The 18,665-nt window shown below is 45.2% G+C and overlaps 1 long non-coding RNA gene across 2 annotated transcripts; it reads left to right on the top strand.

The window, feature by feature from the left end:
• Positions 1–9,144: 9,144 nt before the first annotated feature.
• Positions 9,145–18,606, top strand: LOC114104913 (uncharacterized). 2 transcript variants are annotated; one of them, XR_003584910.2, is made up of 3 exons: positions 9,145–9,503; positions 10,539–10,814; positions 18,115–18,606. It is a non-coding gene; the product is annotated as an uncharacterized lncRNA (long non-coding RNA). The 2 variants fall into 2 exon arrangements; XR_003584911.2 differs by lacking the exon at positions 18,115–18,606 and having other exon boundaries at positions 9,145–9,229; positions 9,428–9,503; positions 10,539–10,962.
• The last annotated feature ends 59 nt before the right edge of the window (positions 18,607–18,665 follow it).

The raw sequence follows: 18,665 nt of genomic DNA, 5'->3' as shown, positions 1-18,665 counted from the left end.
AGATTAGAATGTCATGAAATAATGATCCACAAGACAATCTGGATCTGGAAGGTCACAGGCAGAGGGTATGCCTACATGATATAATTTTACCTTCTATACCCTGAAAAACAGAATTACATCATGCAGACAATTACTTGTATGCCTTTATACATGGGGCTGAACTTAGGGAAGTTGTATTTTAAGAAATAAATGAGGGAATGCAGAGCAAGTGTAAATGACCTACCTGTGTTAGAAATGTTTGCTGGATTCAAGGTGAAGCGATGCTGTCACTGTGACTGGAGCTGGGTTAGAGAGGTGACTCAGCAGGCCAGGTCTTCTGGGGCCTGGCAGGCGCTGATGAAAAATTTGCATTTTATTTTAAATGTGATGAGAAGCCATTGGAGGTTTGTTGAATTGATGGTTAACATAATCTGATGTGTGTTTGAACAGGATCTTGCTGCCTACTGATTAGGATAGAATGTAGGGGAGAAGGGAGAATGGAAGAAGAAAAACTAGTCATGAAATGTTTGCAAAAGCAGAGGTGGGAGGTATCGATGGGGTTGCACTGGGGTGATGTTGGGAGTGCTGGTGAGCACTGGGTAGAACTGTCCATACTGTGAGGGCAAAGCTACAGGAGGCACAGTGGGAAAGACATGCTATAATGCCAGGTGAACGGAAGTGTGCCAGTCAGTTTTCCATTACTGTGACAATGGATTTAAGAGGAAAGATTTATTCTGGCTCATGGCCTCAGGAGTGTCAGTCCCTGCTCACTTGGCCTTGCTGCTTTGGGCCTGGGGGGAGGCAGCCCATTATAGCTGAGGGCATGGTAGAGAAGGCTTGTCCACCTAGTGGTGGCTGGGAAGCAAAGATTGATGGGAAGCAGCAGGGGTCTCCCTCCCCCTTTAAGGATGTGACCCTAATGACCTAACTTCCTCCCACTGGTCTCCACCTCCTAAAGATTCTGCCACTTCCCACCAGGGCCAACTGCTATCATTATATACAAGTCAGAATGGTCAGCTGCACCATTCTGCTGATGTGAAGCAAAAAAAGTGGACAATCCTGAACCAGGCATGATTGGTCTAGGTGACTCTTCTGGTCTGGGCTGGAACTCACTCACATATGTCTGATTCTTGGTTGCCTGGTAGCTGTTGACTACTCTAGAATGGCCATGGCTGGTCCAGTTGGCATTGTTCCATGTGTCTCATCCCCCCACAGGCTAGTTAGAGGGGTCCAAGAGAAGGGTTGCATAGGGCCTCTTGAAATTTGGGCCTAAAACTTACACAATGATACTTTGTCTCTCTCATACAGGCTCTTGGGGGACATTTCTGATTTAACTATAGAAGGAGGATGAAGATGTGGGAGGATGGGGTGGGGAAAGAATGGGAACTAGGAGTTTAGCTTTGAATATTATCAGTATTTCCAAAGAGAAATGCTATTTGAGGAAATTTTGAAGAACTATCAACTCAGAAGTAAGAGACAGATCTTTGCCATTGACCATTTAAATTGTTGGTCATTGATTTGTCTGACTTCATCTCCAGCCTTTTAGAGGAAACAACTAAACCCACATCTAATGGTTGATTGGCACATGCTCCTGGTGTTTTTCGGCACCTTTGGGATGATGAACAAGGAAGACGCTTGAGGACAGGCACTCTTTATTGTATCCTTTTCAGCATGAGGTTTAGCCTAGTGCCTGCCAAAGCCATAACACAACTCTCCTCAATGTGAACTTATCAGAGGGAAACGGAATGATCGCACAAGAACAGGGTCAACCTCAGCAAACTCTTAAGATGTGGATGTACCTTAGGTCTCCAGCTCCCTGCCCATGTGCTTCCAGGGACCCCACGGAGTCCTCTGCTGGAGCACTCTCCAGGTCTCCATCCTCACAGGAGTCCTCTCCCAGTTATAAAAATGTCATCCCTGCACCTGCTTTCCACTCTGCCAGATGGCTCCTGCCCTGGGGTGGGAGGTGGGATGACAGCTCATCTATCTGGGATGTAGAAGGCATATTGTTATTCAAAGGACTGATTTTCTGGTCACAAGTTCAGATACCACGGTGAGCCTGGTAGCTGATACTTTATGTCACCCAGCTTTTAAGAGATTCTGAAAATAAAATTATATCATGTAGGTGATTGCTTGTATGCCTTTATATGTAGGTGCTATAGTTGGGATCTTAAATGTCCCTGAAAGGACCATGTGTTAGAGGCTCGGTTCCTAGTCAGTGACACTATTGGGAGGTGGTGGAGGTTTTAAAAGGTACAGCCTAATGGGAAGAAATTAGGTGATGGGGAAATGTTCTTGAGGAGATATTGGTACTCCAGCCCTTCCTCTTTCTCTTTTTTTTTTTCTTTTTTTTGCATTTGCTGGCCACCATGAGGTGAGCAGCTTCCTCCCCAGTGCTCTCCTGCATGATGTGCTGCCTTAGCACAGGCCCCAAGGCAACAGGACCAACAACTAACATCTAAAACCATCAAAACTATGAACCAAAATAAACCTTGCTTCTTAAGCTGATTATCTCAGGTATTTTGTTATAGTAACAGAAAGCTAGCATAATGGACTTACAGGAAGAAAGTTGCACTTTTAAGAAATAACTTAGGCAGTACAAAGGCAGGAAGAACCAACATGTGCAATACTCAAGGATATATAATAAGGGAGGACCAGGATACCTGTGAGATAAATCCAGAGTATATCATCAATTAGGTACAGCTGCATAACAAACTATTCCAAAACAACCACTTATCATTATACACAAGACAGAATGGTCAGCTGCACCATTTTGCTGATGTGAAGCAAAAAAAGTGGACAATCCTGAACCAGGCATGATTGGTCTATGTGGCTCTTCTGGTCTTGGCTGGGACTCACTCACATATGTCTGATCCTTGGTTGGCTGGTGGCTGTTGACTACTCTAGAATGGCCACAGCTGGGCCAGCTGGCATTGTTCCGGATGTTTCATCCCCCCCACAGGCTAGTTAGAGAGGTCCAAGAGAAATAGAAGGGCTGCACAGGGCCTCTTGAAATTTGGGCCTAAAACTTACACAATGATACTTTGAGTACATTCTTTTAATCAAAGAAGCCACAAAACCAGTCCAAGTTGAAGAAGTGGGGGAATAGGTTCTACTTCGCGATGGGAGAAGTGTGAACTCATATTGCAAGGGACTCGGACACGAGGTGAGGTAGAGAATTGGGGCCAAAATTTGCATTCCATTTACTCTGGGAAACAACTTGGCTTTTTGTCTTCTGTCACACAGGGTCCTCATGATGCATGGTAGATGGTAGTGACATACTCCAGGGGAAGGACAGCCCCAGGGTGTAAGCAGACGGGCATGGGCACCAGGAAAGAGGCTTTTTACTTCCGGCAATCCCCAGGAATTCTCCACTATAGGGCTTCTCATCAGAGGATCAGCCCCTTTGTGGATGCTACCCAGGTGTGGGCATCAGAAGCTCCCAGTTTTCTCTAGCTGACATGGGTCTGGACATCACTCAACACCATCTCTGCCCTTTGCAGAAAACAGAAACCCAGAGAAGAGAAATGACTCATTCAAGGTCAAACAGTTTCTCTTGGTTCCAGGAAAATCTAGATATGTGAAAACTCGGGAACACTTTTCTTTTTCACTTTAAAAAGGCGGAATGACAACCCTTTCAAAAACAAAGCATAATGTCAAAATTACTAGGTTATAAAAAAAACATTTTAGAAATGAGAACGGGATTTCAGAACTGCATGAGGTAGAGATGTAATTTTCAAAGGAATCAAACACTGAGGTCAGAGGTCAGACCATTAAAGGGTCTCCAAGCTGCCTGGCAGCAACCATAGTGGGGTTTGGTTTCAAGGCTTTTGACTATGATCAGGTTGACCTTGTAGGAAAAAAAATATTAGCATTATTTTTCTTTGCTAATTTAGATTTCTGTCCTCAACCTCCCTTCTATTCCACCACTGTATATTTTCTCCATCTCTTCGACAAAGAAAATGCCTAAGCTGGGACTTTAACGCCATTTTTTTAATTCAACATAACATCTATTTGTGGAATGCTTGATATAGGCTGGGTGATCTTCTAGGTGCTGGTAGATGTAAAACAAAAAGAATGGACACAATCCTTGCTCTCAAGGAGCTTGAATGCTCATGATCAATCAAAGGGCGCAAGACATCAGGGCAAGAGAACGGCCAGGAGAGGGTGAAGCAGCACAGAAGCCAGCCATGTAGTGGTGGGCTGACCGTTCTAACTTGGCTGGTCAAGAAAGGTGCCCTGAGGAGGTGACCTGCAAAGCGGCCACCTGAAAGAAAGAGCATTCAAGGCAGACAGACCAGCTGGTATGAGGCAGAGCCCTGTACACCTGCAGCAGGGCCTAACTTGTCACCTCTAACACATCGCAGGTTTTGCTCTCCAAACAAAGAGTTTCTTAAAACATTTTTTCCTATTGGAAAACAGACTGTCAAAGTTGGCTCAGAAACCATTTGCATGGCTGTCAGGGGAATAAACACGCAGGCCCTTGTGTCTCCATAGCCTTTAGAGGAGCCAGCGCCCTGTTGTGTGGGGCAAGAAAGATGTGAACCCTGGAACCGCATCCAATTTCCCCCAAACCCAGGTAACAAGATCTCACAGACTTGACAAGCAGGCCCTCTCCCCACTTCCCTCTGGCTTCCCTTCCTTCCCCGCTCGCCATGTCCCTGCCCCCTGGAATTCATGGGCAGAACAGCTGCACGGGGGGCTCAGTTTTCAATGAAACAATAAAATACTCCTGCGTGTCCTTAAGGGTATGGCATTTATGACTGGGGTGGGCCGGCTTCCTTGCACAGACACCCCCTCCCCAATTCCCAGGCTCGCCAGTCCAGACGCCCACATGTCCCACAGCCTGTCCTTAAGCCTCTGGGAACTTGCAGCATGGGTGCTTCAAGATGTCCCTGCTCAACATGGTAGTACAGAAAAGGACATGCACACCCAGTGTCCAGGAGGAACTTGGCTGAGGGCGTACAAAAGCACATTCGTATTGTGGGCCATCTGCTCACACCCTCCCTGACACCTCGTCCTCCGCAGAACCCCCCACTTCCCCAGCCCATACGCTCAGCTGCCTGAGTGAGTGAGCTGTCTGCTCTCTTGTTCAAAGGCAGGGAAGCCCTCTCTGGCTCAGAGAGGAAAGCAAGCAGGCGTGGTCCACATTCCCATCAGGTCTGCACCCACCCTGCCCCCTCTGCCTTCAAGCTCTTCTCTAAGGCACCAAGAAGTCCCTGACTTCATAAGTTTCCCATTTGCACAGAATGCACGTTTGGACATCGAAGGCAGATACCCCTGGACTTCCTTCCAAGTGCCAGATTGGAACACCCATGCCTAAGGGGCCAAACATTGCAAGCTTCCACGTGGGGGCGCAGCGTGCCAGCCCATGCTTCAGCCTCAGTGGTCACCCTCCACCTCCAGCACAGAGTATGTACAGTTGTTTTGCACATTTCATCTAATTTTGGCCTTAATGCTTTATAAAAACGAGTAGGAAACTAGGGTAGAAAGCACAGATCGTATTAGCATAATATAAATGAGAAAAAGATAGGAGTTATTAGGCACGCCCAAAGAAGATTCATGAAGCCCATTCAGATGCTCACCAGAATTAAGATGATTGACTGTTCCAATGTATGCCAGACACGTTCCTGCCTCCTGCCTCGGGCCCTCTACCCAGAATGCTCTTCCCCTGGATTTCCACATGGCTTACTCCCTCACCTCCTTTCCAAGTCATTGCTCAAAACTCAGCATTACCAGTGAGGGTTTTCCTGATAAAAATTTCAACCTGTACTCCACCCTCCATCTACATTTAGGATTCGCTGTACTTGCTTCTCTCTCTCTCTCTCTCTCTCTCTCTCTCCCCTAACCTCCCCCCCTTGCCATGGTGCTTATCGTGATCTAGCAGATCATACTCATTCATCGCATGAACTTTTTATTGCCCATCCCCCACCATTACTAGAATGTAGACTACATGATAAATGGATCTCAGACACTTAGAATGGTGCCTTGAGTCTAGGAGGTGCTCATTAAATACCTATTGAATGAATGAATGTTGAATTGTAGCAGAAATAAACAAATATATTCAATATATGAGTAGTATATTACAACAATCATGAAAAATATTGGTATAAATATAATTTTACAATTTCTTTTCTATCCTTGGGAAAATATATCCCTATGCCATTTAAGTCAATGACTGAATGACTGTGCTTTTGAACATCTGATTTTGGTGCACAGTTTCAGAAATACACCATACCTAATAATAGGGGACAGGTTTTCAATAAGTTGAGTCCCAAATTTGAGGAGGCACAGGGTACTGGCCAGGCGCAAGACTGGAAGATAAAAGCTGGGAGACTTCTGGGATGAAGCAACGGGACCTGTCCTTCTGGTGGTGAACATTTGCCTATCTTGGGCCAAGTTTTACGGCAGACTCCTGCCAGTCATAGATGGCCTGGGAAATGTAGCCAGGGCTAGTGTGGAATAGTCAGTAGGGGTTTGCTAGTTGGCCCTTTGTGGCAGGTAAAGCTGCTTCATTCACTCAGCCAGGAAGGAGTTGGGGCTGAGTCACAGGCAGGAAGCCCTCTGTTTTAGTCAGCTTTTTTTGCTGCTGTGACTAAAGGATCTGACCAGAACAATTGTAGAGGAGGAAAAGTTTATTTGAGGGCTCAGGATTTCAGAAGTCTCAATCCACAGATAGCAGGCTCCATTCCTTGGGACTCAAAAGTGAGGTAGAACATCATGGTGGAAGAGTGTGGTGGAGAGAAGCAGCTCACATGATGATCAGAAGCAGAGAGAGAGGTCTCCACTTGCCAAATACAAATATATACCGCAAGCCACACCCCCAATTCTTACCTCCTCCAGCCACACCCCATCACCTCAATTACCACTCAGTTCATCCCTATCAAGTGATTAATTCACTGATTGGGTCAAGACTCTCACAGTCCAATCTTTTCTCCTCTCAACCTTCTTGCATTGTCTCACTTGTGAGCTTTTGGGGGACACCTCACATCCAAACCATAACACCCTCATTGATGGGAAACAAGAGATAAGAAACAAGAAGACAGGAGGCTGTCCTGCCAGGCCAGAGGAGCAGAGTGGGCATCTCTCAGTGAAGCTCTGTGGGAAGGCAAGGGGAGGAGGCCCTGGCACAGGGACAAACTTTGCCTTGATTTTCTGGATGAAACCCTTAACAAACACATGAATGATTCTGTAGTGGCACTTGGGAAGCACTAGGCCACCTACCAAGCACTTCACAGCAAGAGTTTACTTCATTCTTAAAAACACTCTGTGCTGTTAGGTATTTCCCTTCCATTTACAGAAGAGGAAAGGAAAGAACTGAGCAGTAAGCGTGCGCGAGGCTACCAGGTTCCTACGGGATGGAGTTAGGATCGGAGCTCCTCTGCTGGCTCAAAGGCCCACAGGCAGCAATGCTTCATCTTGCTCATGAAGCCATATTGGCCAAGGGCCATGCTGTGGGACTTCACGTGGGATTCCCCTGCCCACCTCTAACAACTCCCTGACCCCAAAGGAGCTCAGAGGTTCTGTGTGGAATTGATAACAAAAACCCAAACCTTTAAAGACTAAACTTCTGAAAAGACAAATGCATAAACCTTGCCCTCTAAATGAGAGGAAAATCTTGCCTGATTTGATAGATCAAATGTATAGAGTAGGCCGTAATCCAGCCCAACTTCATTTTGGCTCAAGGAAATTGTTTCTGTCTTTCTCAACATACAATTGCAGAAAATGTGCATTGCTCCATCCTCTCCTCTCAGCACTCTGCTGTAGGCTGAAAGTGTGGGTCTGAAGAGTGGATGTTGCTGGCTGTGGGGAGGGGGAGTGTGCAGCTGGAAAGATCTGTTGGTTTAGTAGTTCAGAGTCCCAGCCTCCAACCTCAACCACAACGCTAATAAAACCTCAACCTCTGGCCCTGGCCCTCCCCAAACGCTGGGAATCCCCCTGGCTGTGTATTCACATGATTCTGTGGATTTAAAATTTCTTTGAAGTAAGATTGAAGTTTTCCTGATATCTAGAAACAAATTGTAACAAAAAAGTCTCTCAGATCACACTAGTAGTATTAATTCATTAAGAAGAACAGATATTTTTTCAATGGAAATGATGCATTTTCAATACAAGTAATGACTTCTAGCATGGATTATGATATAAGGCAATAGAAAAAAGGAGTGAATTATACATTCACATTAGAAAAAAGATTTTCCTGCTTTTGCTGATTCAACATAAAACATTAACATTGACAAAGATAAAAGAACACTGGGTCATTGATTACAGACTGGTTAATGAATATTGGCAATTCAAGGAGCATTTAGGATAAATCACTATATTAAAAGAAAAATGAGGGCTGACAGGCAGCTCAGTGGTAAAGTGCTTGCCTAGAATGCACAGGCCCTGGGTTCTATCCCCCAGCTCCATGACGGAAGAAATAACAAAAGGAAAGAAATGAAAAGAAAGGGAAAATTAGAAATGTTCTGGCCTTTTATAGCTGTTATATGAAAGAAACTTGCTAGGACCAGTGGCCACATGAGGCACTGAGTGCAGAAGGACCTGTATTTGGCATTTAATATTTTGCTGTTGGAATTTTGAAATTCTTAATCCTTTATGAACAGGAACCCCATGTTTGCATTTTACACTGGGCCCCCCAAATGGTTATCATCAGGGTGCCCAGTTGGGGTCCAGGTCCTTGGTCTCCTGAACAAAGAATTGAGCAACACAAACACAGTAAATCTGACAAAGTACAGATTTATTGAAGGTGAAGGTGGAAGTAGCACTCTGTAAGGTAGAGTGGAGTGGGTGGAGCGAGAGGGAGAAACTCGTGACCCTGATGTCTGGAAATTGGCGTCTTCTATGCTGAACTGTGAGGTATTCTCTTCCCTATTTCTACCTGATTGAAGACCTTGTGCCACTTGACCCCACTGGTTACCTTATGATACTTGATTAGAATCGTATCCAATATTCCCCCATTGGTTACTTTAAAAGACCTAATTAAAATACTCTCCAATTAAGCCCATTGGTCATTTTAAAATAACAAAACCTGTGGCCAAAGTTGTCATGGTGGTAAGTCCTCCGTGGTGGAAGTTGTCATGGTAATGGGGCTTATCATAAACATGACATGACTTGTCTTCCTGTCATATCCTCCAGTGGCTTTCTTCTTATACCCAGCCTCCGCCATCTTGGGGTTCTGAATTTCTACCTAACAAAATGACATAGCTGGTCTTGAGAAGAGGAATGGATCCAGCTTCTGATTATAGCCCAAGTAAGCTCTAGGAGGTTTTCCCTTCAGAAAATGTGGGGGTCAAACACTCCAAGAAGTACTAATTACTGTAATCTAGAATTCTCTCCCTCCTCATGAATAAAAGAAGAAAATTCCTCATGGCAACTATTTGAGATTTGAGCTCTGAAGTTGGGGCAAGGTCTGAGTGCCAGCTCTCTTGTTTATCCACTGTTTATCAAGGAATCACTGCCTCTCTTGGAGCCTGGCCTCCTCATCTGTCAAAGGAGAAAGCTGTAAATCCAAGAGTCAGGATTCCGTAAGTGCACTATCTCTTTTTCTGGCATTACTTTTGAGCCAGGTGGTGAGAGGCTGTTGTGCAGGATGAATGCTGGGTCAGAAAATGACCCATGGAGGCACAGGGTGGACCCTGCCAAGGTTTGGAGGTGGGGAAGTGCAAGCAAGGTATGAGACAAAGGGAAAAAGTCAGGGGAGTTGGGCTCAGTGTTAGCATGAGAGAGAAAAGGCTAGAACACAGGCTGTGGCTACACTGTCAATGGTCCTAAATACCCAACAACACATCTTGGACTGTAGAGAGTGGGTGTGGCCTGATGAGAGTGACATTTGATGAAAATTCAGAGATTATTCTCATTCTGCTCCTTTAGAATGCTGGATAGGGAGGGAAGAAAGTCAGCTTTGCTGTGGGCCTGCTACAGCTTGGCATGAGCCCCTACCTCCCTTGTCAGCTGCATCCCAGTGCAAAGAAATGCAGAGGGCAGCAAGGAGCCCTGTGCTCCTCAGGCCAGGCCTCTGCTGTCTTCCTACCCTCCTCAGGAGTTGCAGCTTTTCTGCTCTGACTGTTGGGCAAGAAGGGGAGTAGGTGGTATGAGTGCAGGGTGCAAGACCCACCCTGAAGATGCTGCCTTCACCAGGCCTGACATATGTGCTGACATGAAGCAGGATCTGTGTCAAAAGTTCAGAAGGAAGCATGACAGGATAAGAGGGGAGGGAGCAATATGGATGGCTAGGTTACTCTCAGATTGAGACCCAGCATCTGGATTTCCAACTGCAATAGAAAAAGCACGGACAGAAGTGGGCCTCCCACCAGGGAAAGGGGACTAGTGAATAGCCAGGGTGATGCTGAGTGATGTGTCAAACCCAGATGAGGGGAATGAGAAAGGAAGAAGTTCTTCCCAAGTCACTGACCTTCTCCAAACCTGGTTTCCAACCTGCCAGGATGCCTGTCCAGGTTTTTTCCCTTCCATGTGACTTTGAATTTTTCTTCTTTCCAGGGGATATAGTAGAGAATCTTGGGATCTACACAGGGGCTAATACATCTGTTTTCTGTCTCCAGATGGACCTAGATCTGACTGACCACAACCCAGGGGCAAGTGCACATGGTACAGAGAACCTAAGGGCAGGCAGAGGAAGCTCAGATCCCTTCTTGACAAATGAGATCCTTGGGCCCATGGTGGCCCATCTATTGACAGCTGTTCTCCTGCTTTACGACCTCATGGCACGTTTCTGCAGGGGACCTGTCCAAGCTCTCCAGTATGCATGTTGGATTTCTGCGTGCTGCCTTTTGAATTCTCTGAGTCCCAACACCTCAAGCCTATATATTTGCTCTCAGGTACTCTTTGCAGTATCTGGAATACCCTCTCTTATTTCTCTGTAGGCACCATCTCCTCCAGGAAACCTTCCCCTCCCTTGTCCCATCTCCCTTTAGGTGAGGTGATGAGCCTCTTATTGTCCTAAGAGCAAGCCATTGTTCCCTAATATACAACCATGGAAACATTGATCACCTTGTGTCTTATTCCTCCAGGAGTTTGGGCTGCAATCTGTCAAGAAGGGTCTGACACAGAGCAAGTGCTGAAGGAGGGGTTGTGCAGTGGGACCAGGTTCCAGGACTCACATCCGGGGCTCAGGATGGACACAGCAGGCTGTCTTAGTCTGCTTTTTCACTACTGTGACTAAAAGATCTGGCCAGAACAATTGTAGAGCAGGAAAAGTTTATTTGAGGGCTCATGGTTTCAGAGGTCTCAGTCTTCAGAAGGCTGGCTCTCTTCCTCAGAGCTTGAGGTGAGGCAGAACAGCATGGGGGAGGAATGTAGCAGAGGGAAGCAACTTGCATGATGACCAGAAAGCAGAGAGAGAGACTCCATTTGCCAGATACAAAATATATACCCTAAAGCTACACCCCCAGTGACCCACTTCCTCCAGCCACACCCTATCTGCCTTCAGTCACCTCTCAGTTCATCCCATCAGGGGATTAATTCACTGATTGATTTAAGACCCTCATAACCCAATCATTTCACCTCTGAGTCTGCTTGCATTGTCTCACACTTGAGGTTTTGGGAGACACCTCACATCCAAACCATAACACAGGCTTTCACTCGTGTGCACTGTATCTCTCCCACCTCTGCTATCCTGTGGTGGCTAACAGGGTCTGAGGGCAGACAGCAAATTACAAAAATCTAGTAGCAATCAGCTCAACCAGCCTTAAGCAGGAGCTAGCACCAGCAGGTCCTCCATGTGTTTCGCACTGTGAAACTGACCTGAAAGGAGCAGAAGAGGGCCGGTGCCCTTCCAACCCCTCAGGAGCAGGGGCAGAACACAAGAGGACAGAGGGCAAATATTGCAAAGGAAACTCATGGAAACCAGGATCCTCTGCTTCCCACCTCCTTTGGTGTCATGATTTTGAGTGTAATTTTGTAAGGGTTTAAAAAAATCTTTCAGATTTAATCTGGACTTAAAAATCAAAAGCACTGGAAGAACTGACTTGGGCTACCATGGGAGGGAATTAGGCAAGAAAAAAGTAACACGCCCTTCAAGTGAAGGTGGCAATAAGCAGTAGAATTTGTAGGTCTGGCCTCTGGATTTCCTCTTCTCAGAGCCTGAAGGTTCAGGTTCCATTTCTCAGGACAGAAGTGGATGCTCTGGAACTTTCTAAATGCCAAGTGCCCTGTGTGTCTGTCTGCTATCCTGACAACATCCTTGAAAGATAGGCAGAGTAGATGACAGGCTGGGAGGTGTTAGTCCAGCGGAACCAGTTATTAAAATGCCAAATGACTACCATATCAATTAGATGACTGTCACCTGAGCCTACTAGTGATCTCCGTCTTCCCTGGCTACTACAGCATTTCCTTGAGAGCCTCAGGAATTCCTTATAATTCAAAGGAGACCCTGAGGAGGCCTTCAGGACCCTTCTGCAGCCTACAGCCACACACTGGTGTTCAGACCACCTGTTTCAATTAAACACACTTTCACTATCACCCCAGAGGTCGGAATCAGCATTAATGCCATTTTATAGAAGTTTGAAATTAGGTCACATGATTAATATGGTGGTGGGATTAGGTTTCATGCTGCCTGACTTGTCATTGCATACCAGCCACAGAGACAGCCTCTGGAGGTCAGATGACCACAGACTGGAGATTGCATGTGGAAAAATCCAGGTTTCTGAGAAGTGCCTGAGAATATAGAGATGGTTGGCAAAGTAGATGCCAGGTGAGATCTGCAGGGCTCTTGCAAATGTTCTTCTACTGGCCCTCTTAAGGCCGAGTGGAATAATAGAATGTTCCGTACTAGATGATGGATGATCTGATTCTCATCCCAGCTCTGCCCTCTGTTAGCTGTGTGACTTTGACTGGGTTGCCTAACCTCTCTAGCTGGCTTAGTAGGTTGGGATTGAACCGAGTTCCAGTGGCTTTTCTGAAGCTTCCCAAAGCCCACTCAGCTTGACCCTTTTTCTTGTACAATCTCAAAGCTCTCATTCCTGCCACTCATTCTTAAGGTAGCCTGAGTCCAAGAATACTTTAATTGAATCAGGAATGCTTTTATAACCTTTTTTGCGGGGAAAGAAATCTCAGGGTTGTTGAGTACAAACAACTCACTACAGTCTTAAGGAAAGTCACCTGAGTAGTTTTCTTGATGTGTTCCCTTGGGGTGCCAGAGGCAAAATCCTAGGCCTGGGTTGGGCCAACCTCCCCATCTATCTGGTTGGGCAGCTGCCAGCAGGAGCCAGAGGCACAGGAATTCAGAAGGAGTGGCCCTGCCCACCGCCTGCTCCCCCAGGCCTTTGAGCATCTGGAGGGGGACCAGAGGCCCCACCCTGACAGCAGGAGAGTGACTGCATCTTGTTCCTCTGGAATGGAACAGGTTTGACAGGGTAAAAAGTCCCTCTGTGGACAGAGGCTGCACTGCGCCTGCCTGTTATGGTGAGAACTAGGTGTCCAAGCTTTCTGATAAAAAATTTTACTCAGCTGAAGGACAGAGAGGTGATTCATTCATGAATTGGGCCTGGTTTGCACTTCTATTGCCAAAGCTTGGCTTTGGATTTTTGGTTGAAGATCCTAGGCCTTAATTAGGACCATTAATTGCTCACAGTCTAGGAAAATATGTTTGACTTCCCTTAGGCATACTGACATTTCATGCCTTGAATTTCACAGCAGCAAGCATTTTATCCATGAAAACATAATTACACAATACCACCGTCGCCCTCCCAAACTGTTCACTACTCCTTCTCTGTCTTTTGCTGTTACATTTCTTCTACCTGACATTATCTTATCTATATATTTTCTTAATTTTTTCCTGCCATACCCTCAAGGTAGTAAGCTCCATGAAGGCCTGAGCCTCATCTGTTCAAATTTGTCATTGCATTAATCCATACCTAGGAAGAGTGGGTCATGATTCCTCGTGTGTGAAATGGAGGAATGGCTGAATGGATGAGTGACTGCCAAATCAATACAAGATGTCCTTTGTCTCTGAAGTGTAAGCATAACCCTGGTTCATGACCTTGGATTTTGGTTTTCTTAACTACATTTAAAACTTGTTTTTGTCTATGGATATGGAAAATGTGGTATATACACACAATGGAGTTTTATTCAGCCATAAAGAAGAATGAAATTATGTCATTTGCAGGAAAATAGATGGAACTTGAGAACATTCTGTTAAATGAGATAAGCCACATTCAGAAAGTCAAGGGACATATGTTTTCTCTCATACTTGGAGGCTAGAGTGAGAAAAGGAAAAGAAAGTGGTGCGTGTGGGGGATCTCATGAAAATCAAAGGAAATCAGTAAAGAAAAGGGACCAGGGAGACAGAAGAAGAGAGGGAAAGGGGGACGACTGAGGAATGATATTGGCCAAATTATATTGTTATATTGTTTACTTGTAAGAATATGTAGCAAATCCCACCATTATGTACAATAATAATGCATCAATATAAAATATGGAAAAAAGTTGTTTTCTTTCAATTTGAGTCCCCTTTCAATAGTTCACCCATGGAATAATGGAGTCTCAAATCTTTGGGCAATAAAGCACATTATGAGTTCACATTGTTGAGATTCTTGCCTCCCCCAGTTCATCATAGATTTCTGAACAGCCAATGAGCAGCACAGCCCTTCTCGCTAATCCATTCTCTCTGAAGTTTGGTGCAAATCCTCTTTCTGTCATAATCCCAGTTTATTAAGGGGATTCATTCATTAATTTGTACAATGAATTGAGTGCTTACTGATAGCCCAGGTGCTGTGCTTAGCATTTGGGGTAAAGTTTGGGCTCAAACCAGGATGACCTGCGGACACATGGAGATTATAGCTAACTGGGGCAAAATGGTAAAGTAATTACACAAATTACCATATATCTATAATTTCAGTTGTGTTATGTGATAGGAAATAAAAGGCTGGGTCCAATGAGAATATAAAATGCGGGAGGAGAGGCTAGACCACAAATAACTCAAGAGATGTCCCTGAAGAAAAGGAATTTTTAAACTAAGACCAGAAGGCAGAGTAGGCTTGAATCAGATGAGGGGAACTGAGGACAAAGGAGGAGTATTTAAGACAGAGGGAGTCATGCCTGAAAGCTCCGGAATGGAAAGGGTGTTTGCCTTCTCCCAGGATTTTACTAACAGAGAGGACATTTTATTTTCTTAGCTTCCCAGGACTCAATACCCAGGAAAAGTTCTAGCCCAGAAAACAGAGCGGCAGTAAGTTCATTTTTGACCAAGATCTTTAAATGTCAGCTTGGGTCTTAGTCTGTTTTCTGCTGCTATTACATAATACCTGAGACCAGGTAGAGGCTCAGAAACAGGAGCAAGGTGCCAGCCTCTGGTGAGGGCCTTCCTGTGGCATCACATGGCTGTGGGAGTCACATGGTATGAAAGAGAAAGCTCAGGTCCCTCTTCCTTTTCTTCTTAAGTCATTAGTGCCATCCATGGGACTCCACCCTCATGGCTTCATCCAATCTTAATTACTTCTCAAGTACCCTTAATCTACAAATACTGTTATCATATGAATTTGGGGATTAGTTTTCTAACATATGAACACTCAAGCCATAGTAGCTTCCCCAGAACTTTTCCTTCAAAATATAACCTGAAATGTCTCTGATGCTGGTATGAAAGCTGACTGCTAAGGCCTCATGTCATGATGGTTACCTGGGGATGGAGCTACCTCAGGCCTCAATATATTCATTTCCTTCTCCTCAGAAATCTCCTAGCACTTTTCAGAGCTTCCAAGTGATGCTGTGGGTAGGCATCCAGCCCTTCTGAAATGGAGGCCTGAATCCTAGGTCCCAGGGAGTCCTGACTCCCCTTCCCTGATTTGCTAATGAGCTTATGATTTTGGCTTCCAAGAGCCTAGTCTAGGCCCATTTGTAAATGCAGAGGCTCATTTATGCTGGGTTATTTATGAATAAGTAAGATCTGTTCTTTCATAATTTTTAAGTTCATATCTATCTTGATAATCAATTATCTATTGGCTATTCTTTTTCTTGACACCCTGGACATCTAAAATCCTTCATCTTGCTGTCTTCTTGAATTTGTTTTAGAACCATTAGACCTCCAGACATGGTGGGGTCATTTTCCTAACGCCTTCCTTGCTCACCTCCACACTCCACTGGTTACCAAATCTCGTTGATTGCACCCCCAGATCTGCTGCTCTAATCTGTTGTACTCCCTAGATCTACGCCTTCTCCTTGCAGGCCTTCATTTGATCACTGCAGCACTGTGTCCATCCCTCAATTAAACTGCCACCAAAATGATCTTCTAAAAAGAAAAGAAAAAAACAAAACAAAACAAAAACCCACTGTAAACACCCTGTGGACTCCTCATTGCTTAATAAACCAGAGATTCTCCTAGTGTGTGTGCAGCTACATCACCTGGGACCATCTTAGAAATGCAAATCCTCCTGCCTCACCCCAGATCTAATGAGTCAGAGGCTCAGGTGATGGGGCTCAGCAATCAGTCTTAACAAGTTGTCCAGGTGATTCTCCTGCAAGTTAAAATAAGAGCACCCAAACCATAAACTCCAAACTTCATAGCCCTTCCTACCTGGCCTTGAATTAGCCCCTCCTGACTTTGCTCTCCAGTCCCCTAAATTTCTTGTTAAGACACACTTTTTGCTTTCCTCTACGTATCTTCCATTCTTTCCTAGTCTCCACTTTTGTAGGCTGTTCCTGTCTGGAATATCCTCCTTCTTCCCTGTGAGACTCCAACTCTTGAGAGCCACCCTCTCAATGAAGTCTTCCCAGACTGTCCCAGGCAGCCAATTAGTTGCCCATTTTCTGGGTTCCTGCAGCGGCTCTTTTTTTGATAACTTCATTAAACCATTTTAACCTGTAGATTTGGCTTCAACATAGGGAAAAGCTTTCTATCAGATAATTAGAGTTATTTTAAAATAGAGCAAGCTGGCTGGTGAGGAGGTGCTTATCACGGGGCATGGAAATTGTCAAGGATACTCCAAACTGCTATACCTGAAGGCCCCACCCTTTTTACTCAGAGCTCTTCTAAGTGGGAATGACACCTCTTGTGCTGAGTCTATAGAGTTGGGCATAGTGCCCAATACCTAGTAGGCATTAGACAAAAAAAAAAAAAATTAAAGTATCAAATGAATAAAAATAGATTTCTGCCTTATAAGGGAACATGGATTGCTGGATCTTAGAGTTCATGTCCAAATCTAGAATTCCTGCCTTCTATTTGCAAAAGCCCCAAAGGAACATTATAGAAGGACTAATCTTTACCTTCCAAGCAGGAGCAATAACCACTTTCCCGCAGTCTGGGTGAGTCTTAAGTGTTGGGTAAAGGATGGCAGGTGTGGTATAGGAACCCCACTCTTCTTCCACACCTTACCAAAAAATCTGCTTCTGCCTCTGCCCTCAGGTAGAAGAACTGTACCTGTACCCTTATAACCACTCCCTGTGTGCCAAGAGTGCATATCTTCCTCACTCACCTTACCCCACTGAAATCTGGTGGCCAGGGTCCTAGAAAGCACTTAGCGTCCTTTCCACTGTCTTAAATGCTTAGATCAATGTGCTTCTGGGGCCCATAGACCTCTCAGGTCCCTATCTGGGCACTTCCCTTTACCAGCTTATGACCTCAGGAAAGTTACTTCTCTCGACCAATGTCCTCAACTGCACAAAAGGGTTAAAATAACCAGGAATGGCACAACACTCCATGGAGATGCATGCCTAGTGCCTAACACGAAGCAAGCAGTCCATAAATGATAACCATTATGACTATTATTAATTCTTTGGTTTCATCTTGTTTTCCAACCTGAGTCCCAGTACCAGATTCTAACACTTTTTTACCAACCTGGAGGGCCCACAACTGCAACCCCTTCTGTTTTGGCCGACAGACTCTGCCTGATGCCTTTTCTGTTTGTAAATTTTCCATCCTGGTCTGCCTGTTTGCTAGCCTCAAGAATGTTCATTACCCATATGCTTCCCAGCTGGCTCCCAGTTCACCCTTCTGAAGGTTAAACTTGTATTCAGGAGCATTCTTTCTGAAGCATTACCTTTCCTTAAAAAAATGCAGTACATCCATGGTTAGGATATGACAGCACCCACCCACTCACAGTACAGGGGAAAAGCCGTCTAACTCATTTGTCTGTTTTTCACAATAAACTTTAATTTTTTTTTTTTTTTTTTTTTTTTTTGCTGCAGAGACTTCTATAATTTAACCATCAATGTCATTACTGAACTCTATGACAATTCAACCCAGCCAAACTCACCCGTGGAGGCCACTTCTTCCAAGAGAAGGATTTTGATGTCTTTGGACCATTCCTCTTCTCTACTTCTTCCCCTTGCTGCCCCCCACCAGGCACATTAGTGCTTGTTTCTTGAGCCCCCATGCTCTGTCACTCAGGAGGCCAAGGACTGAAGAAAACAAATCCATAGACTGAAATTCAGAGTCCTTCTGACCTGTTCTGGGATTCTGCTCTTCTGAGCTGGGCCAACCTCCACCCACAGCCAAGGGAAAAACTAGGGGCTCTGGTCAAGACAGAAGCATTTGCACTTGGACTTGCTGTGAAACACATGTGCTTTTTGAGTAGCCCACCAGCCTGCTGTAACTTGAGAAGGGCATGTGTAAGGAGTTTGGGTCTCCTTAGATTTGGGGGTGGGGATCTTGAGGGAGAAGGTTCCAGTTGAATCAGACTTCAGTGACTGAGTTTGTGAACAGAGCATGCCCAAGGCCCTCAGGCCTGTGTTCAGAG

This window comes from Marmota flaviventris, chromosome 3 (genome assembly GCF_047511675.1).
Source record: "Marmota flaviventris isolate mMarFla1 chromosome 3, mMarFla1.hap1, whole genome shotgun sequence".
In the NCBI taxonomy this organism is placed as follows: Eukaryota; Metazoa; Chordata; class Mammalia; order Rodentia; family Sciuridae; genus Marmota; species Marmota flaviventris.
Note: the sequence above shows the minus strand (reverse complement) of the source record. Positions and strands in the feature narration are given on the sequence as shown.